This window comes from Macrobrachium nipponense, chromosome 18 (genome assembly GCF_015104395.2).
Source record: "Macrobrachium nipponense isolate FS-2020 chromosome 18, ASM1510439v2, whole genome shotgun sequence".
Lineage (NCBI taxonomy): Eukaryota > Metazoa > Arthropoda > Malacostraca > Decapoda > Palaemonidae > Macrobrachium > Macrobrachium nipponense.
In genome coordinates this window covers 75607778-75631082 of record NC_087211.1, presented here as the reverse complement: position 1 = coordinate 75631082, position 23305 = coordinate 75607778, and the positions used below count along the sequence as shown (strand labels likewise).

Below are 23305 nucleotides of genomic sequence, written 5' to 3'. Positions count from 1 at the left end.
TCCCTAAGATGGTTTGTAATTGGGTTTCATCCAACCTACCCCCCCTCCTTTGTAGGGGGTGGGGGTGAGAAGGGATTCCCTGAAACGGAGCTGTTTCTGGCCGTAAAACGAGGCCGTTTATTCCCGTAGACTTAGTTACGTTACGATTTTTCATACATAATTTCTGTACAACTTCCCCGGAGAAAGTCGCGAATTTTTCAGCTCGGACACAATAGAAGATGAAAATTATCATCAATATCCGCAAGATTTTTTGAATAACTTAAATCCATCGGGACTGCCAGTGCACAAAATAACGTTGAAGAAGTACTGCCCGGTAATGTTGCTTCGGAATTTCGATCCTGCCAATGGACATAACAAAAAGGAAACTGACAAGTTCCTACTTCCTACTTTTTTTTGGAAGAAACAGGATCATAAGAGCATTTATCAGTAGCCATAACGCACTGACATACAAGTTGCGTCTTTGCAGTAACATAATGAAAAGAAAGATACTTTATTATTCGTATCACCGTGCAAGGTAATTGACAAAGAAACGAACCAATCAAGATCCCTGTTCCGTTAAATGAGTCACCGACAAGAGAGAGAGAGAGAGATAGAGAGAGAGAACCATTTAACGACATTAATGCACTACAATTTTATAATTTTATCTTGCTATCGAAAAATGAGAGAGAGAAAGAGAGAGGAGATAATTTGTGATTTGAGAGCTAAGTAATCCGATAATCCCATCACCGTTTTCGTTACTGGACTTACATTGAGAGAGAGAGAGAGAGAGAGAGAGAGAGAGAGAGAGAGAGAGAGAGAGAGAGAGAGAGAGAGAGAGAATCATTAAAAGAGGGTAAACAATAATGAATACGAACTTCTTTACGTTCATTGATCGTCCCTTCACTTACTTTAAGAGAGAGAGAGAGAGAGGGAGGGGAATATCATTAAAAGAGGGGAAACAACAATGAATAAGAATTTCTTTCTCTGCGTTCAGTGATCGTCCCTGAATTACTTACGAGAGAGAGAGAGAGAGAGAGAGAGAGAGAGAGAGAGAGAGACTATTCGTGTTATCGCCCTTATTTTAATATTGCTGAACAAATGGTACATATAAATTTTTCACCCATCGTAGATGGGTAAGTTTGCTAGTATATATAATGTATATAAGTTTATGATACACACACACATATCTTTGCAGGCAACGTCTTCTTTGGTGGGTATCTACTGACTAAAGCCATAGGTCTGCAGCTTAAGTTTTGATCTATATCTGATAATCCTGTCTGACTATTATATGTTAATAAAGTAAAGTTCTTCATCACTGTACTGAAACCCCTGTTAAAGATACTCCACGGAACCCTTGTTTGAAAGTTTTCTTTTCAGCGTAACATTGGTTTCCGATGCAGAACGTCTTAGAAATTCAAATATTTAGAAAAAAAAAGGTACTCAACTCACTGACATAGGCCTACTCGGACTAACGAAGTGTGTTTTTCATTTGACTTTCTTACCTCTTCCACCATGCCTCCGCCTATACTTCTTCTTTCCTCTTCCACATCTCCCCACGTTGTGTCCTCAGAACACGTAGACATTAGTTAAGATTCATTGCAGCATACCTTCGGTCTCTAGCTGCAACTTCTTTATCCCTTTTACTGTCCCTCCATTCATGTTCTCTTTCTTCCATCTTACTTTCCACCCTCGCCTACCAATTGTTTCATAGGGCAACTTCCTGTTACACATCTCAAACCTTAATATCCTTTCCAGCGCTGAATGACCTAATACGTCCTTAGCGCTTGGCTTTTGGCCTAAATCCTGTATTCCTCTTCCACTTCTCTTTCCTCATCTTCTTCTGCTCTTTCTTCACCTGCGGCAGCGGCACGGACGAATTATGATGCCCATTCTGAGCTACGGCTACCAACTGAACGACTGCCTGGTGGGGATCTTGGGAGCCATCTGCTTCATGATGTCCAACATCATCATGGCCACGGCGCCCATGGGGTGGGTTATGTATGTAGGTGAGTGATAGAAGGCACAAATATCTAGATCGTACAGATTTTATACCACCGTACGGGAAACGTAAAGTAGACGGTCACACGAAGATAATACTTTAATCCCCGAGGGGCTAGTACTAAACACGGCGTCCGAAGGAGCTTCTACCACGTTTAGTACTAGCACCTCGGAGGCGAACGTGAAAAAACATTAACGAGAGCTAGTACAATGTTTTCGAATGATATCGACAAAATAAAACATAGTAAACATATATATGACATAGAGAAAATGTAAATAAAAAAAAATGTCCATTAATTATATTCTAGCGATAAACTGTGTAGATCACTGCTACCTAAGTAGAATCGTGACACGTAGAGAAATAGTAGTCATGCCGTTTATAAAATATAATTTCTCGTTTACTGAAAACTTTTTTCCTTCAAAATATTAATAGTAAAAATAATATAAAATAATTGTGGGCTGGATATCTTATTTTTATTTTCATGATTCTTCGCTTTTCAGAGCTAGGTCTACAACTTTTTTTCTGGTTTAACTTCAAGCTTAGGCCTCAGGAAAGGACATGAGGTTTGCTAGTCCCATTGGCCTCTGTCCTATGAGACTGTATGAAAAAGTTTATTCTTTCTGTTTGAGCCTAGATTTGATAGGTTGTGCAGCGCCTCAGTGGCGTGGTTGGTATGGTGGTGGCGTCCCGCCTCGGTGGTCGCGGGTTCGATTCTCGGCCATTCCATTGAGGAGTGAGAGATGTGTATTTCTGGTGATAGAAGTTCACTCTCGACGTGGTTCGGAAGTCACGTAAAGCCGTTGGTCCCGTTGTTGAATAACCATTGGTTTCCATGCAACGTAAAAACACCATACAAACAAAAAGATAGGTTTTGCGTATAGTGATCCAGGTAAAAAAAAAAAAAAAAAAAAAAAAAAAAAAAGAAAGTCAGAAAAAAAAGCTACATTTAATAACTTTTCCAGAATAGTGACCCCTAGTGACCCCAAGGGTTTTGGGTTTTAATCGGCATGTATCCACGTATCCATTTTTGCGGCGTGTTTAGTAGAAGCCAGTTAAGGATTACTGTAAAAACATGAATAAAAGACTGTAAAATATCAAAAATAAAATGACCTCCAAGAATGTCGTGAACTTTTCTTCCCTGTGACTTCGTTAACGGCCTCTGTAAATCACTGATTTTTCCTACAAAATTGCGACTTTTTTTCGTCACCACACTCGCGTGCCATCTCTAGAGAAAAAAGCTGTGCTTTAGGGAACTTAAAACCAATACGCCACTTCTCTCGTCTCTCTCACCTCACTCTTCAAACGTTATGAGATCAGATTGTGACTGACTTGCACATTTTTCTCGTTCCTAAGGCCTTTAACAATATCTGAAATAACGATGCATTGGTTTGAATTCAGTTAAACACATAATATTATTATGATAGTGATTGCTAGGTTACTGGGAATCTACATACTTGTATCCAAAGTGGGACAATGAAAAAGGACAACAAAATCCCGTAGACTTTATCATTCCAATGCCTCTCGGGACAAATTGCTGGATGAGTAATTTCATTTAAACGCACCTGTATGACATTACAAAATGGAACTTTCCCGTGCTTTTGATGCATCTGATTATATTCAAGATTGAGGAAATTATAGGCCTCTAAGTAATCGTTTAGTAAAAGCCGGTTGCGCAGACGAAACCGTCACGCTGACATTACCATTACTAAAGTAGATTCACATCAATCGTGCATTTGATGTCTAGGCCAGTCCCTTACGACGCTCCTGATTGGCTGTTGATAAGCCAATCACAGGGCTGGAAACTCTCAGTCTCTCGAGAGCGTTCACATGGGTAGGATCTATGTTCCACCTCTCCTGAGGTAGTACGTCTTTCAGGAGAGGTGGATCATAGATCTCACCCATGTGAACTCTCTCGCGGGACTGAGAGTTTCCAACCCTGTGATTGGCTTATCAACAGCCAATCAGGAGCGTCGTAAGGGACTGGCCTAGACATCAAATGCACGGTTGATGTGAATCTACTATAGTGTTGTTATTATTCGACAGCGAACCAAAGCAAGTAAAAAATGCACCAAAGTTTATTCTGCACAATCGAGTTTTCTGTACAGCCGCTATAGCGTATAGTCAAAGCTGCGGCCATGAAGCTTTAACCACGACTGACGGTGGTGACCTGTCCTATATCATTACCAATAGAACGATCATGGCTGAACTTTAACTACCTTACTAAAATAAAAAAATACTGAGGCTAGAGGGCTGCAATTTGATATGTATAATGATTGAAGGGTGGATGACCAACATACCAATTTGCAGCCCTCTAGCCTCGGTAGTTTTTAAGATCTGAGGGATGACAGAAAAAGTGCGGATGGATAGACAAAGCCGGCACCATAGTTTCCTTTTACAGAAAACTAAAATCCTAGAACCTCTCTAAGGCCGCGTGCGGGTATAACTATGACATAATCATGATACTGGCTTCAGTAGTAATGCATTGTATCTTGCTTGAACTTTTAAAAGTTCAATCATTATTATATTTATCATCGTTATTATTATTTACTTGAGGTTGTTTGCAGCGTCCGTTTGGCCATTTGTTGCTGCACCTTTCATTCCTTTTACTGTTCCTCCATCCGCATTCTTTCCTCTCTCTTCTAACAATTGTTTCACAGTGCAAGTGCTTTGAGATTTTCCTTCTGTTACACCTGTTGCCCCTTATTCTCAATTTTCCTTTCAGCACTGACTGACCTCGTAGGTCCTAGCTCTTTGCCTTTGGCTTCAGTTCTACACTCTATTCTGTTCTATTATTAATGTTATTATTTTTAACATGAACACAGTGGTGGAACCTTCCTCCTTCAGCGGGACGAGTTTCGCCGTCGTCCCGCGGAGCGCTGTCGAAGCTTGTCCGCCGGAGGAAAACTGGGCAGCATCTTCGCCATCGTCGCCCTCGGGGAGACGATCATTCCGCTCTTCAACGGACCCTTCTTTACGGCCGTCTACAAACGCCACCATCGACGTCTTTCCTGGCCCTCGATCTTCGCCATAGCGGCCTGCATATTTGCCTTTCTCTGCTTCGTCTACACGTCAGTATCTTTGTATCATATCATATGCATTGATAGTATATATATATATATATATATATATATATATAGATATATATATATATAATATATATATATCTATATATATATAATATATATATATATATATATATATATATATATATATATATATAATCTATTTGAGTTTGTATGTCCGAGTGTAAATTAATGAATTTTTATTTCCTTTCCAGGTGGCTGTATACCCATCCAGTTAAACGGAAGTCTTTAGTCCATTTGATTTATTCAAAATGTTCATAGAAAACTGTGGCGGTAGAACCTTATAATAACGATAAGTTATTTTTGATATCATAACTTGAATCTTGTCATAGATGTCAATCATTATTCAAGTGGAAACACCATGGTATAATTCAACATTAAAGAACATACGCGGAAATAAAACAAACACCAACCGTCGATCTGGGTCATCCATCTGCGCCTGCGCACTGATGGGGGTTACAACTTTGAAAGTCGACTCTGATTCTTTACACACTTTGTTAAAGACCTCATTCGAGCTTTACGCGGCCGCAGAATAACAGGCTGCGCAGTGCTGGGGGAAAAGTTCTTTTTAGCCTGAATTCTTTTACCTCGAGTTAAATTCCTAGGCACTGCGCGTCGTGCGCGAATGGCTACCAATACATTAACATTTCCTCTTGTAAAATGACGAATAATCATGCAAGGATATCGTAAATTCCTTTTTAATAAAGTGGAGAAGATAAAAGTTTGATTGTGGTGTGCATTAAAACATGAAAATATTTCACGTAATCGCGCGTCGTCAAAGTGAAACTGTTTCCTCGAATCAGAAGCATTCAGATTTGACGAAGCCGAAACGATCTTACTTCGAAATGATCCTGAACTCATCTCTGGCAGCCTTTTGGCTCCGCTCGCCGAGGAACACTACCAAAAACACCACCTCATCGAACGCATCTCCGAGTTTTGGGTGGAGACAAACGCCCGAGTGATCATCATGGCACCCAGCCGGACGAAACGGATGAGCGGGAAATGCGCAGCTCCCGGCGACGGCGTGAACGTCATGGCGGTCATGAGCACGGCCATTCTGACCGCTCAGCTCATCATGAACGTGGTCGTCAATAGCAACAACAACAATAACAATAATAATAACAACAACAATAATAACAACGACAACAACAGGAACGAGAACATGAATATGGTTATGACGATGAACATGAACGACAATAATGTGGCGGGAGGAGTTTTTCAGTAACTTTGTGGTGGGTTCTGTCCTTCATGGTCTAGGGATGTCCTCTGGACGATTCCGGAGTTGTAAATGCAAAATGAAGAAGACGAAGCGAAAGGGTATTTTCAAAACGGGCAAAAAATAAAGAAATTATAGTTATACGAAAAGTGAAAATCGAATAGACTGGTCATTCATAAATTGTGTAAAATGCTATTTGATTTATATTCACTGTTGGGTACCTAAATCGATTTTTTTCTCTCATGACTTTTCCTGTTAACCTTCTGTTTTAAAAACCAATAAATATTGAAGCATCTGAAGAGTGTTTGCAAACAAATAATTCTGCTTAATTATTCATCGTTTTTGGATGACTTGATTATATGTGAAGCAATAAATAATTGAAGAGAAACTTGTATTTTCATCCGCTGTTGTTTGTGTTATTCTGAATCGGATTGTTGTTGAGAACTTTTCCTTCTAATACTTTACTCATGACTATTCAGGAAAGCTGATTAACCATGACTGCTGGTATAATATCCCCGTGATCTGTAGGTCTGATATTTAGGCCGATGATGAGACGGGGAACTTAGTCTCATCTCTAAGCCAGACCTCGGTCTCTATACCCTAGCCACACCTGATCGAGAATAAGTCTAGGGCTTAACCGTGAAGAAAGCGATTGATCCACCAGCCCGGCCGTAGTGGCGGATTTAGAAGTCTTTCGTGGTAGAGGTGGGGTGGCACTGATACTTAGGATTATATATATAACATACATTTGTAACGTACAAACATACGATAGATATATATCAATATTTATATGTGTGCACACATATATATATACACACATTATTAGTTGTTGAAATAATCAAGAAACAAGCAAATTTTTGCTGCTAATAATGATTTATTGAAAGAAAACAATGTACAATGTTCTATTATTCATATCGATTGGGGCGGGTTGCGCGTGACCAGGTGCCCTCCCCCCACCCCCTTAAATCCGTTACTGGGCCAACGTTTACGCCAAGCGAATCGAATCGATTCAAATCAGCACGATTCATGATTCGTCTCGATTCGCCGCGTTAATCTCAATGGAACAAATCACGCAAGGTGAATCGAATCGATTCAAGCTGCTGAGCCGGCTGAGGCCAAATTTTGATCAGTGACGGCGAATCCACGTTGGGTGAACACCATGCTACCATTGGTCCTGATTAATTTAGTACGAGAGAGCGAAGCGCTATCTATGATCCTTGGGATCCTATGCACCGAGATCGGGATGCAATAGCTGCCCTATGGAAGGAGATTGCTACGAGATGAAATGCACAGGTGATTTAAACAACGTTTTATTATTCACTACATACGGATTCTTGCAGCAACAGTCCTAACCTAACTTCGGGCGCCGTGCCCTGACTTGGCCGACTTACCGCCTACCCCCTCCTAACTCCTTCCCCCACACACCAAGTAACATGAATATTTTTGTGTTCCTACTCTGCTTACCACCCACAGCCTTGAGAGAATGTTATATGACTGCGTCTAGAAAGATGTTATACGAAACGTACTTTATTATTATTATTTATTATTTCAAGTTTACTTTTTTTCAGAAGCCGAATGCAAGGAAAAATGGCACCAGCTGAGGAGCAACTTCATGAGAGAAATGAGAAAGATCAGGGATAAACCACTCGGGTCACCAACCGCCAAAACCAGGAGGTGGGTCTTCTACGACGCCATGGAATTCCTCATCCCCCACGTGACCCCGCGAGGAGCAACATCTTCAAATGCCCCGACGCCACCTGAGGAGGACGCGAGTTCCGAAGTGTGACGAACCCCCTGACAACCCTTCAACCTCAACCTCCGCTCTCCAGGACGCGCCTGACGGACGCATCTGTTCAAGAAACGAAATTCTTTATCACAGACGCCATCAAAAAACGTCCCAACGATAATGGAGGTGAAATTGATCCGGAGTTCTCAGGGCAACTGAAGAAGATGCGGGAACAAGCGGCTTCTAGAACTCTAGACATTGACCCAGATCGCCAGTTTCTGTTGAGTCTGCTGCCTCTAATGAAACAACTGTCGCCCCGTGACAGTATAGACGTCAGGATAGAAATACTCGAAGCCTTTCGTAGGAAGCTCTTCAAACCAGCCCTACATACACCGTCATCATCACATGCTAGCGATAGAGCCTCTGAGTACTAGGCCTAAGAGAGAGAGAGAGAGAGAGAGAGATGAGAGATGAGAGAGAGAGAGAGAGAGAGAGGCCATAACTGTATTCACTACCAGAAATAAAAGATTTCTTGGTATATCTTGTTCATTTTATTTACAATAGTCTCATTCCAGACCTGCCTACGTGCAATACATTTCTTTGTTCTCATTATTGTACATCTCACCTCAGGAATAAAGGCTTTTTTCCCGCCAATTCAAGCTGCACGGTGGCAATTAGCATTCTGCTAATTTTATACCACCGGGAATTCCAGTTTCCGAAATAAATAAATAAAAATAAACAAAATATTTTAAAAATTATTTACCAAATCTGGGAACAAATGCCAAAGGTCCATAGTTCAAGTCTTCCAGCATTAAGTTCATGCACCCATATTCAGTCAGTGTGAACGGTGATAATTCAGAATGACTCGAGTCGAATGATTCTCCATGAATGGAATCAGTCGATTCTTTAGGTGTAATCGCGTCCTAAGAGTTGGGTAATACACAGGGAAGAAGGAAATTCCAAAGCCTACAGAAGACAGAAGCTACCCTTCTTCTTCTATATACAAGAGCCACTCTGAAAGTTTGATGCTTAAAATGTATGCAAAGGACAGAGTAAACATATATATAGTTCTTAGCAATTATTTTGTATTTTTGTAACTCAAAAGAAATACCTGATAGTATAATTCAAAAGCAACATTAACTTAAATGCATTTACTGGTGACTTCATGCTACTCTGTAATATTAATAATGAAATGAAAGGATAACATTGTAATAATATATTTTTTTTTATTAATGAACGAGTATCACGTTACATGGTCGATTTATGAGACACGCAGCGTATAAATAAATAGCTATTATATGACATTATACATTTTTAATATTGTTTCTTGAATGTGCAAATAATAAATTATTTTGAAAACTAACATATTTCTTGTCTATGCCCAATGTCAGTCAATGTCATGTTAGATTATAACAGTAACTCAGTCATTCAGTTTCCCACTTCGTCACAAACAGTTCACATCAAAGAGTGGCAGTTTTTCTTCCAGAGATGATCACAGTGGTAGAATATTCTTCTTTAAAAATGGTTCTTCTGAGAAGAGCGATTTGTTTATTGTTTAGGAAAGAGGCAATTTCCATTTCCAGTATGGAGACGGTCATATTTTCCATAATCCATGCGGCTACTGAAGACTCTTGCTTGCTCTTAAGCCTTTGGCAGATAAACCAAGACACGCATTCCATGATGTTCCAGTTGAGTACATTCCACTCTGAATGATTCCAAGATGGGTTGTTGCTTATCTCTGTCGAATTTGAAGGTGTCCTCTCCAGTATATTGGGAACTTGGTTCTCTGGGTTTATTGAATTACCTGGAACATTGGCCATTGTGTCTTTCTGTGTCTATGGAAATCTCTGGAAGGCTAGATATTCCTGTCACTCCGTCTCTGGAACTAATTTGAAAACACTGTACATATCACTCACAGCATCTATGAAAATCTCTGGAACGGCAGAACAATTTCCGTTGCCACTTCGCCTCTGGAACTCCCTGAAACGCTGGACACATCATTCACTACGTCAGTGGAAGTCTCGGGCTCACGCATATCATTTTGATAAGCCTCTGCCTGCCCCATCCCCTCTCCAGAGCGGGAGACTCTGGACCTGGTAGATTCTCTTCCGGTTCTAAATCCGACCATCTCTGGGGTCTCACTTTCACAGCTGCACTCGGCGTTTGTTGTGGTTCTACTTCTTCTTCTTTTTCTCTTTCCCGGCAGCATCGCCGTGTTCATATTGGTGTTCATGCTCGTGAACATGAGCGAGTTGCTATTGAAGTTGTTGTCGTTGTTGTTGTTATTATTGTCGTTGTTGTTGTTATTGTTGTTGTTGGTGTTGATTGCTGACGATCATGTTGACGGCCACGTTCGTTATCAGGACGGTGCTGCTCAGGAAGTTGAAGATGGAGGCGGCTGGGGTCCCGGCTGGGACGGGGGACGGCGTTCGTTTTGCTCCTGACGAAGCGCTGACGAGGAAGAGGCTCGAGTTCAACCATTTCTGAGTCTTTGGAGATCTGACCTCAGGTTGGTTAACATTCAAAAGGTCACCTTTTGGCCTGATCGCACTGCCGGCTACAGGTTTCGAAAGGCAAAACAAGACGACCAGATTGATGACCAATGCCACGCGCATCTTCCTGCAAAATGAATGGCATATATATATAAATATATATACTATATATATATATATATATATATATATATGTGTGTGTGTGTGTGTGTGTGTGTGTGAGTGTAATTGTATTATAAAAGTGTATTCTCGCTGCAATCTCACAGCGTTCTATGATATCAAGGGTCCGTAATAAGTGAATAAACAAATAATCTTAGCTCATGATAGAACACTACTGGTGATCGGGGCTGAAACAATAGTAACATCCCCCCCCCCACAAAAAAAAAAAAAAAAAAAAAAAAAAAACCGCTTACTCGCCTCAGCCCAAGCATACTACAAGTTCGTTCGGTGTTATTTTGGTTTGTTATCTACGTCGATACGCGTCATCTACACCGATGGATCGATCTCGTGGCTCTAGCTATACTCTGTTTTTTCCTATCTGTCTATCCGCCTGTGGTGTTTTCGCATGGTAACACTGCGTCCCGGGCTTTAAATAGTTACGCTATGTGTAAGTTTTAGGTAAATAAAAGGACATCTGGGTGTAAATTTGCAACTGAAAAGTGTTTTAATAATTGACTGTATGCGAATTACACCGTTAACATTCGAAATAAGATATTATTTAAGCCCGGGACGCAGTGTTACCATGCGCAAACACCACAGGCGGATGGACAGATGAAAAAAAAACAGTATAGTAAGGCCAGGTTCGAAACCACTGGACCGTCAGGCGTCAGGATTATTACATAACGGGGAAAAACACACACGCGCACACACACACACACACACACACCAAGTTCATTGTCGCCTCAGGTACAGTCTGCGGTCGGTAACGGTACTACTCCTCTGTCATCGCTGACGCATCATCTTTATAGAATGGAACTAGTATTATTACAAAGTTTGATAATGTCGTATCTTTTATGCCAGGAAAAAATATTCACCGGCGGTTAAATCACTGGTACCTGATTAAATTTTCCAGTTTAATTGCGAATAATAGAAGTAAATAACTTAAGCTACTTGCGGTTTGAATGCGAAAACAGAGAATATAAACTTGTCGAAGTCCCCTATGATTAAATGTCAAACAATTTACATAATCATACATCAATATAAAAAACTAGGATACGATTGTAATTTGCTATTTCGAAATGCTTAAAAGTATTACTTTGCTGAGATTTTTCATCAAAAAACAATTTATTTTCCTTAAAGGTATCCGATGACTTGGACTTCAAATCATGCTTGTTTTCGTTTTAACTTTAAAACAAATATTCTCATTTCGACGCTTAATTGCAATGCAAATCATATTTTTCTTAAAGAAAAACAACACCAAAAATAGGCATTAACCATCAAGTAAATAAACCTTACTTAAAGCCGTTGAAAATTGAAAAGACTTACCAATCAGCACTGAAACTTGAACTTAGGCAGGGAGTAGACCGAGGTCCGTACACTCGATCCAACATGGTTACAGCTCGGAGGTGAATGTCTCAGTCAAACCGGTCGGTCTCTCTCTCTCTCTCTCTCTCTCTCTCTCTCTCTCGTTGTGCACGTCTCCTTCACTTCCAGTCTCTGTCTCTCTCCTGCCGTTGTTACTGTTAGTTGAGCCCAGGTTTGGCTTCCGTGCGAATATTGGTCGTGCGTCGGTGTTTGCTGAGTGGAATAAGATCCTTTGTTCTGTGCTTCATTGGATAAACAAACGTTTTTCCGGCTCGCCTTTGATAAGAGTTCGAGATAACGTTCATATAGTGTAAACGTTTTTGTTACGGTTGTGCAAAAGGTAAGCATATGCCTAGTTGACATACGTTTTCCAAATTAGCCTATGTACCTGTTTTGCGCAGGGTTCTTGCATTTATGAAGATGTTTGGGGGTATACGATGAGAAATGGTACAATGTAGGAATCTTATAGAAAGATATTTACATTTTGCTAAAACCTTATGAGATTCGAATTACCAAAGGTAACCAACCCATGGGGTAACGGAATTACGTGGAACAGCCTTAAGGTAATAATTAACCAACTATACTGTAATATAGACTACACATTAGCACATAATACGGAGGCTTTGACTCCAGCGGATATTAACTTATTATTTTTTTTTACTTTTAGGGTGTGGTTACTGGTAACTAACCCCAAGCCCATTACATATGAATAGCCTCCAGGTACTTAATTCATTGCTTATTTATATGGTGTTAGTTCCCTCACTGGATGAGTGGGCTGCGTGCTCGACTACCTAATCTGGTAGCCGGAGTTCGATCCCGGCTGGTGGCAGTGCGGACCAGAGGGAGTGTATTTCTGGTGATTGTAAATTTATTCTTCGATATAGTGTGGTTCGGATCCCACAATAAGCTGGTTATTAAGTTACCTGTAAGTTCCTAGCCATGTAAAAAAAAAAAATTATCCTTCGGGCTCAGCCCTTATTTTATAGGAGTTGTTAATCAGTTCAGTGGTCTGGTTAAACTAAGATATAATTAACCTAAGATCATCAAGGGCTGACTTTCATCTAAATATAAGAATGATATTGGAAAAGAACTTAAATGCACTTTAATTTTCTTTTTCAGATGGAGTAAGGATGAATGCTGTTTTCTTGACCGCTTTATTGTGGTCTTCGGCACCAGCCGGCGTCTTGACAGAGACCGAAACGGTCTTTATTTGATGAGGGAGGAGTTCCCAAAAGCAAGGTCTAGACCGTGGCTCGAAGATACGTACCATCAGAAGAAGAATTCAAGCGCCCATTTAATAATGCAAAATAACGACTTTGTCATCCACTCTGGCAACGTCTCGCATCCCGTTAAGCGGGAAGTGTTCTCCCGTGGCTTCGTTCACACCGGAAACCTGCGAGAAGAAGAATTGGGGAGAATGGGGAAAACCGCCTTGGACGACGATAGAGAGGAGGAAATTCATGACGTGGCCTTTCTGAGACATGGTCCAGCGGTCGGCGTTTCCACCAACGCCTCGGTTAAGGGCGGAAGAAGGTCGAGTGTCCTTCGCCGTATCCTGAGGGTGAATTCACCATCTTCGGGTTCTTCAGCTTCGCCATCCTCCTGGTGCAGTTCATAGTCAACGTCGTCGTCAGTAGCAATAATAACAACAACAATAACAATAATAATAATAACAACGACAATAACAATAACAACAACAACAACCAGAACGAAGAGGTTATACAGAACGAAAACATCGTCACCAATGAGCTGATGGGAATAGGGGTGGGCGGTCGTAGTTTAACGCCATCGTTAATGACGCCATCACTGACGTCGTCGCCATTAACTTCGAAAGCGCGTAGAGAAGCAAAGACAAAGGCAACTAAAATCTACTCTTGCAAAAGCGGAGAGTCTGCGACGGAACTCAAAAGTGACTCTTCAAGATTCTTGTCTCGTTTTCTTCAAAGATGGTTTTGGTGCGTCGCTTGGGCGACGTGCAGTGTCCCAGAGGAAAATTTGACCGCGACAGGGAATCTCGAGTTTATGGTTAAGAAATTTTTTCAATCAGTTTTAGGTTTACCAATGATTCTTTTAGCTGATCAAAACTTCAATGGTGGAAGTGCCAAAGAAAACGGAGGAAATGATAAAGAAAATGGAGGAAATTGCGAAGAAAATGCGGGAAATGACAGTGAAAGCAATAACTTTAGTGATGGTTTAAGTGAAAGTTGTCAAATCCGTTTGGGGAAATGCATTAGAAGTATGTTAAAATTTGGATTAAATATATAGAATTAAGAAAACTTATTTCCGTGTCTGTGTAACCTGCATCTACGTAATCAAAATACCACTTAAGACTTACGAGGCAACCACTGTTTATCATACCTCGAATAGACCAGACTATATTTTTTAGTTTTGAATATATTTGTACGGTTACAACTATGTGTCTTCAAACTGAACAGTTTAAAGAAAGATCAAGATTTGTTTTAAAAAAATGAAAAAGAAGAGAAAGTATCTTAAACTCACAGATTGGTATACTTTCCATTTTATTCATATACCTCTAGTTCCCTTGGGTCAGATTTCTTTGTCAAAAACTATTATCACTTGTGAACCTGCCTTGTCACGTCAATACTGAAGTAATTTCCCACTTGCATTGTATTTATTGTATTTATTAAACATCACGTTCATTATGTTGGTCTACATAGTCCCGTTCAAGGTTTTCTCTAGTTAACTGGAACGGAATACAAAATTTAGGCCAAAGGCCAGGCACTGGGACCTATGAGGTCATCAGTGCTGAAATGGAAATCGAGAGTGGAAAGAATTGAACGGTGTAACAGGAGGAAAACCTCAAAGCGTTGCAATGTGGAGTGGAAGGGAACAGTTGTTAGGAGAGAAGAGAGTAGAAAAGGAGGCGCTTGTTAAGAGATGAAAAAGGGTTGCAGCTAACTGCTTAAGGGACGCTGTGACTTATGAGGTTTACTGACAGCGCTACCCCCTATCGGTCGATATTGTTAATTGCGATATATACATTAACCGCAGATAATCGATTTTAATATGTAGAAACACGTAGAGTTTTGTTTAACAGATTTGGCTAAATTAAATTGTAAATGTCATGAAACGTCACTTTGTGTGTGTTTTTATTTTTATTTATCTGTTCATTTATTTTTAAAAATTAGTTTAAGTGACGAAGTGAAGTAAAAAGAATGAATGTCATTGTTTGTCCGTTCAACGTCTTCAGAACATGATGACCTTACAGCAAGGTGTTCCTGCTGATACACTTTCGAAACTTTTTACTCAATTTCACTTTCATCTCTGAATGACCTCATGGATCCCAGCGCCTGGCCTTTTGCCTAAATTTCATAATTCGTTACCCAGATCGTATTAAGCATAATGTGAACATAGCCTCGCAGAACAATAAATAACGGACAGAACATACATATCTGAATAATTGCCATGTATTACCAGGCTAACCCTATTAGGCCGAGTTCGGACCGTTTCGGCCGTAAGCCCCCTTACGCGAAAAAGTGGGCGCCGTTTTTAGTACTAGTCCTTCGGGGATGTACGTAAAACATAAAATAATGACGGTTAATACCATAAACAAAACATCTTACGTTGGCTAGGCCGAAGTCGTTTCCCAGATTGGATGTTGCGGCCTAAATGACTTACAACCGACACGACCATGCAGGGCCGATTAGACCACTCCTAATAATGGTTTATTTTCTTCAGTGAGGCAAAAAATCAGGTTTTCCTAAATTTGCTAGAATTTCAATTTACTGGCCCCTTTGGGGTTGTTCCATGTGAATTTGGTTCATCTTCTGAATAACAATAATAATAATGTAGGCCTAGCATCTTACATCTGATGGGCAATATAGGCCTGAATCATACTACGAATATGGGGCCACCATTTGAATAATAAATACGCCAAGGAAGATACGAAAAAGAACAAAATACTTAAGTCGCACAGGCCTATTGATGACTAAACTTAAGGTATCCTACTGACACCAGGATTCCTTCGCTCAGCATTAAATAACTTGATAAGGAACCGCGTCAGGCCCCTCTTGCACTCACATGGACACGGCGAAATAGGATGTCTATCGTGGTATCACTTATCACAGTTGTTAGAATTGATTTAACACTATACTAAACAAGTAAATAATGCATCGAAGTTTCTTCGGAGCATTCGAGTTTTCTGTCCACTGGTGGCCTCAGCCAATAAGGTAAAAAATAAACTCTTTAGTCACGGCCCGGTGGTGGCCTGTTGTTTATTGGCTCCTATAGTGGTGCCAGAAGCACGTTCATGGCTAACGTTAACCTTAAATCAAATAAAAACTACTGATGCCAGAGAGCTGCCATTTGGTATGTTTGATGATTGGAGGATGGATGATCAACATAACAATTTGCAGCCCTTTAGACTCAATAATTTTTAAGATCTAAGAGCTGATGGACAGACAAATATCAATCTCAGTAGTTTTACTGAAAGCTAAAATGAGACATGAAAAATACCAAAGCATTTAAAATCGTAAGTGACTTCTGTATTCGCAATTGCACTTAAACCTATCCTACAGGTAAAGATTCAGTGCTGTATTACATTGTATGGCCAGCAACACCTGCCGTCACAGCTAGGTGATTGTTTCAACTCAAGTTTCCCAAGCAACAGATAAAATCATAAACACCGAGATGGGATATCAATATATTAATACTCATTGCAAAATGAACACAGTCATATACTGAGAATACAAGAGGCTTTATAATATACCTGCCAACATAATTAATCTACTAAGTTATGACAACGTACTAAATTCACCGCTTCATGATGATTGCTACCACTGCGGTAAGCATTTCTGTCCATTAATAACTTTAGAGCCTGCCGTTAATTATTCAGAGCCACCTAGAGAGGCCTCTTATCATTAATAAACAGATGAACTAGACCGTAGCTAGCAGAAGTTGGACAGACAAGAAGAGCCTAGGTGGCAAGGTCGGAAAATATTTAAGGTAGCATCACAAAAGGCATATTGTAAGCGGTATTGTTCTAAATTGTTCATGCAGTCAGCTGAATCTCAAAGAGAATTTGACGCTGCATTCTCAACAGCGAAAGAAAACAAAAACCTTTCTCAATATTATGATAAAATGGATATACATCTGGGGTAGAAGTAGTATCCACTACTTTCGTTAAGGCAATATGCAAGTAGGAGAATGAACGGCGTAACATTCAGGCCATTCAGTCAAATCGCTCAAGGTGAAACAGCCTAATCACAACCTCCTAAACGGTATACCCGCAGTGGCTGCATTTCGGGCGTCGGAAGCAGCAACAGAAAGCGATTATGCCAGGAATGATGCCCAGGGGGAATAGCAGGCAGCAGCAGACCCATGTGCAGCAGGATGCCGAGTTCTCGATCTTTCCTTTCTGAAAGTCATAAAAGAAGAATGAGATGACATGAACTCCTTCATCAGGAATGAGAACTTGTGCACCAACTCTTGATTCCAGCAGTGTGGCGAATGATTTACTTTACAACCGGGCATATTGAATGAAGAATTTCCCCACGATAGAGTACTCTGTACTTTGAACAAATGATTAGCTAAACTGGCAGTCTACGACTCTTTTCAGGTGAGAGAAAGAAAAACAAGGCTTTTCATTTCTATCTACGATTCAGCTCCTATAATTATTGTAAGGCAACTCGACAGAAATGAACGATGCTCTTCTACTGCGTTTGTCTACCTTGAATGAATTGTGTTTCTTATACTCACTCGACATACGTGCATTGCCCGGGGGAAGTGGCGCCCCTCCGACACCAGCTATTGCTGTAGACGTATTCTGGTTGTTGATAACCACCGGGCTCTGCTGATTTGTCTGCCCCTTGGAGGAGGATAAGACCCTGGAGGAGGATAAGATCCTGGAGGAGGGTAAGACCCAGGTGGTGGATAAGACCCAGGTGGTGGATAAGACCCAGGTGGGGGATTAGTTCCTGCTGGAGGATAAGTTCCTGCTAGGGGATGAGACCCTGGTATAGGAGAAGACCCTGGTTGTGGGGAGGGTCCATACGGAGGAATTCCTTCCTGAAAAAAAGCAGAATTGCACTGATGAAATATGATTCTTGTCAGTTGGCGGTATGTTCAGAGGTCCACAGCAGGCCAAGTGTTGGCACGATGCCGACTTCATCTAAACCAACCGCCAAAACTTTGCTGGTTCTTTCAGTAAAACTTACCGCTGAAATGATGGACCGAAACTGAAAAAAAAAAAAAAAAAAAAAGACCAGCTATATTTTCTGACTTCACAGCAGTGTGTCGTCTAAACAAAACTTCAGAAGCAATTTAGCAGTTTACAAAAGGAGAAGGAAAGTTGAAGTTCGCCGAGGTATAATGTTTGGAACTCTGAACAGAGATAGGCCTATACAATGGATCCTCTGACTGTCTTGCGAGCTCCCTGAGTCTAGAAATGTGACTGAATGATCGTTACGTTAGCTAACAATAATAGTGGTAATGCATTTAGATTTAGTGGCCCAAGGAAGAGGCATAGAGGAGAATAACGCCGACTTTTGCAGGTATGGAAGAAACTGTTAAGCTAACAATACTAAACACAAATAAACATATTGAAGTCATATTATAAAGTATAAGGAAAAGGGGTTGCACGACAATGAAACATCTCTTGCAAAGGAAAATAAAGAATGTAAGCCAAGTGATATATAATGAAAAATCATGGCAGTCTGGTTAAGGGGCAAAATCGGTGTCCATCTAACTGAAGAAACAATACTTTTTTGCGTCTGTGCAAGTGAGATGTAATCACTTATTCACGCTATTCGGAATTAAATTTTGTGTGTTTACAACACAAGTTTTTTGCATAACGATAAACATAAGCTTGCACATGCAGGCACGTGATTTATAAGCCTTAATGGCATAAGCAAGCATACCGTTTCATGACAGCTGTATCTCCTACACACAAACATGCACATACAGCTATTACTTTGCATACTTTTACGCACACACACACACACACACACCCATATATAGATATATATATATATATATATATATATATATATATATATATATATGTAATATAATTTTATATGCCTGTTGTAAACCTTACGTACAAACACGCACACACGCGCGCGTTCTATATGGAAAAATTTTCCACACACTCATGCTAAAATATAAAAGCAACCGGTAATCTTACATTCACACAAAGCCGCCATACGTACGCACACATACACACATACGCACACCGTTCGCAAGCGTACATGCGCAAAACAGACATACGCACACCGTTCGCAAGCGTACATGCGCAAACAGACATACGAACACAGCGAGAATTTCTTGATCGTCTTACCTTCTCATAGGGGCGGGGGAGCGTCAGCCATGCCGGCAGTTTCAGAATCTGAAGTAGAAGAGGAAACCTTTCCGCCTTCAGTGTCTTACATCAAAGCCAACAAGATGGCACTACCCCAGTAAAAAAAAAAAATAAAATAAATAAATAAATAATTAAATTGAAAGAGGAGGGTTCAAAGTAAAGCAAAAAAAAATACAAATACTGTTTGGTAAAGGACGATGGTCAAGGATTAAGGTGAACCATGAAGATCTTTTTTCTTCGGACTTTGGTTAGAAAAGGGTACGAGGTTGTCCGTCTCACTGACCTTTGCTTAAAAAAAGAAGAAGAAAAAAAAAAAAAGGCATTTTTGCGGCATACTCGTGTCTGGCAGAGGTTTGTTAGATGCATTTCCTTTCTCTCTCTCCTCTCTCTCCCCGGCCCCTCCAACACCCGCTCCCCCCCCCCCCCCCCCCCCCCCCCCCCCCCCCCCCCCCCCCCCCAAACCCCCCCCCCCCCCCCAACCTGTGACCACAACTATCAACTGTTTCGGTCAACAGGTCCCATAACTTGCCCGGCGCAGGAATCGAAACGTGTCCCTTGGTTGTGAAACGAGAGTAGTACTAGTGCCCCACAAGAGAGAGAGAGAGAGATTCTGTTATCATTAATAGTTTATCCTTCAGTACAAACCGGCGTAGAGACAGAGACTCGCAGAGTAAAAGCTCACTTGAGACTAAAATGACTCTTGAGCCCGGCTTAAGATAACAACAAAATGACGAGAGGACAGCTAGGCTAACAGCAGTGCCGTGGGCCATGCTATGATGCTAACTAATGAAAGCAGTGACATGAGCCTAACTTGATCTAACAACAGTGCCGTGGGGCCATGCTAACCTACTAAAAGCAGTGACGTGGGCCCAACATCGTCTAACAGCAACAAGGTATTTTGATCAAATTCCAGTCATCAAATAGGATGAAACTCGGCCTCGGAATATTCAAGCGCCATGAAACTAAGCGGAAAAGGCTGTCACGTCATATTATCTAATCAGTTGATATCGCTCAGAAGTGACAAAATAATATGATAACCACAACAATTTATTCACCAATTATTTTTTTAAGTCTGGAAACGTAAAAATGTCCTAAACCACGTTGATGATGTTCGTTAGCTTTATAGGACGTTTAAATGAGTACTTTGGTAAATTAAAAAAATTCATCTACATTACATCTCCTCTCTCCTTGTACACCACACAAAATCTAAGAGAAAGTCATGACATAAAATCATTAGTAAACATAGTGAATATTAAGAGGCAAATGTCTGTCATACAGTAATATATTACAAGCATATAAACAGTTTTATTATGAACAGTTAACTTTATTTGAATAAAGATACCATTCTCTCGGATCCCACAGAAAATCCAAACAGGGAAATCGTGGCATCTAATCATTTGTCATATTTAGATATAAATGCTAGTAGCAAACATAGTAGCTATTAAATGGCAAACATTTGTCATATCGTTGTATATTAACAATATAAACTGATTCACTGAGAACCAGCGAATTCGCTCTAAAAAAATAAATGACCAAATCTAAACTTGTCCTCTGGTGCAGGCAGATGCTCTGTTGGTATTGCATTCAATTCTTGGTATCGGGATTCCAAGTGATCCATATTGAAGGTTCCTGCATAACCAGTTGATTCAAAAATGCTGGCTGCAAATCCTTGAAGAATCTACATTTGATTTGTCTTCTCTCTTGCGCAAGTGAATCTATTTCTGTCGGAGTTCTTCATTTTTTAGGAAATTTATGAAAAGTTAGGTCAGTATTTCGATCTGAATTGGAGTTCCATCTACGCAGTGCAAAAATATTCTGCATAATTCTGCAATGACCATGACCAAGATGCATGTGAATACACATTATACAAGGCGTGATCCGACCTCCAGCTTACTCGACGCACGTGCTAAAAACTGTGGTCAAAAAGAGTGTTGTTTCACCAACGAAAATTAAAATAATTACGCTTTATCTTATTAGAAATAATTGATCAGTACCGTTTTAACCTGCACATTATTTATTTTTTTAAAAAACCATTTTCATTCCAATAAATAAATCATAAATATCCTATCGTAGAATTCCCGTATCTTTAACTCAACGCGAAACACCTTTATCAGACCTTTAAAGGCTTTTCCACAGGGCTTTCCTACTCCCACAACAACAGCAACAAAGCAGTTTGTAGGCTTACTCCTGGAGTAAGCGAAAATCACGACTGCATTTGCATCTCTTTTCTTGATCCGACTGAGAGGCAAAGAGCCAATCAGCTCGCCATCTGACGTCATACGCAACTTGGTCAAAGTTTGTGTCAATTGTGAAAAAACTCCTAGACCTAAGATATACTTATTTATGTAGTAAATAAGTATATCTTAGTTTAACCAGACCACTAAGATTATTAACAGCTCTCCTAGGTCTGGCCCGAAGGATTAGATATTTTTACGTGGCTAGGAAGCAATTGGTTACTTAGCGACTTGTGGGATGAGAACCATATCGTCGAAATAAATTCCGCCGATTCCTTGTTGGCAGAGCGGGGAATCGATCCTGGACCCTCAGATAGGTAGTCGAGCAACTAACCGACTTGTCCCAACGAAAAATAACCTGTAATTAAGTGTAAAAAATACGTAAAAAAACAAGAAAATCATTATTATTATTCAACTATAAAACACCAGTTTTAATACCTCTGTTCTTGCCTTATCCCTATACACTTTCCTAGTACTATTCTCATCACATTCCCGAAGGCGGCGATGTACTGTACGCTGGATGATTTTGGAGATTAAGCTGGCCTTTTGCCAGCATGTGCTCTTTCTCCTGGAATAATGAAATTTAGTCCAAAGGACAAACGCGGGGACCTATAGGATCATTCAGCGAGCAGCATGCAATAATCCCCTTCCAACGAAGGTATATTGTGACTCGTTAACGTGGGTCAAAAGCTTGACCTTTCTACGTAGGTCAACCTCAGTCAGTTCTCTGGAGAATTCATTCTTATTGGAATACATAGAGTTTAGGCTAAAGGCCAAGCACTGGGACCTATAAGGTCATTCAGCGCTGGGAAGGAAATTGAGAGTAGGTAGGTTTGCAAGGTGCAACGGGAGGAAAGCCTCCTACTTCTACTGTGAAATAACTGTTAGGAGAGAGTGGATAGCAAGATGGAAGACAGATAATACGCATGGAGGTACAGTAAAAAGAATGAAAGGGGTTGCAGCTAGGGACCGAAGGGACGCTGCAAAGAACCTTGAGTAATTATGCCAACAGTGCACCTCGTGTTGTATACTGACGGTACTGCCCCCTTACGGAGAATTCGTTCTTATGAAACTCCTGAAGGGTGCATAATCTGGCCTTTTTTTTTCAACGACATATTTTTTTCTTAGTTTGATATAATGCATTTCGTTATATAGCTTTTTCGGCCTATTTCTTAATCTTGTCGCTACAGTCGATTATTTATCGCATGAACAGTGTGCTACAGCACATGTCCTGTATTGAACCAATCTTGGCCCAAAACAAAAGACCCCCCCCTCAAGCGCCTCAGTGTCGTGGTTGGTATGGTGTTTGCGTCCCACCTCGGTAAACGCGGGTTCGATTCCCGGCCATTCCATTGAGGAGCGAGAGCTGTGTATTTCTGGTGATAGAAGAGTTCACTCTCGACGTAAAGCCGTTGGTCCCGTTGCTGAACAACTACTGGTGCCATGCAACGTAAAAACACCATACAATCAAACAAACACAAAACCAATCTTGGCCCAAAACAGAAGTCATTGCAGTTTTTACGGGGGCAGAATGTATAATCCAGGTTTATATATATATATTATATATATATATATATATATATATTATATATATATATATATACTTACTTTTAATATCACCATTTTGCAGCTTAGCACAAAAGGGAAGTATCTGATTGAACGTATTCTTCTCATCATTGCAAAATTAACCCGACTGGGCTAAAGGTACAGAAACGAAAAGCAGTAAAAAATGAA

The 23305-nt window shown here is 40.5% G+C and overlaps 1 pseudogene; it reads left to right on the top strand.

Annotated features, from left to right (window-relative positions):
• Positions 1-6094: 6094 nt before the first annotated feature.
• On the top strand, positions 6095-8437 carry LOC135196650 (anaphase-promoting complex subunit 6-like; annotated as a pseudogene).
• The last annotated feature ends 14868 nt before the right edge of the window (positions 8438-23305 follow it).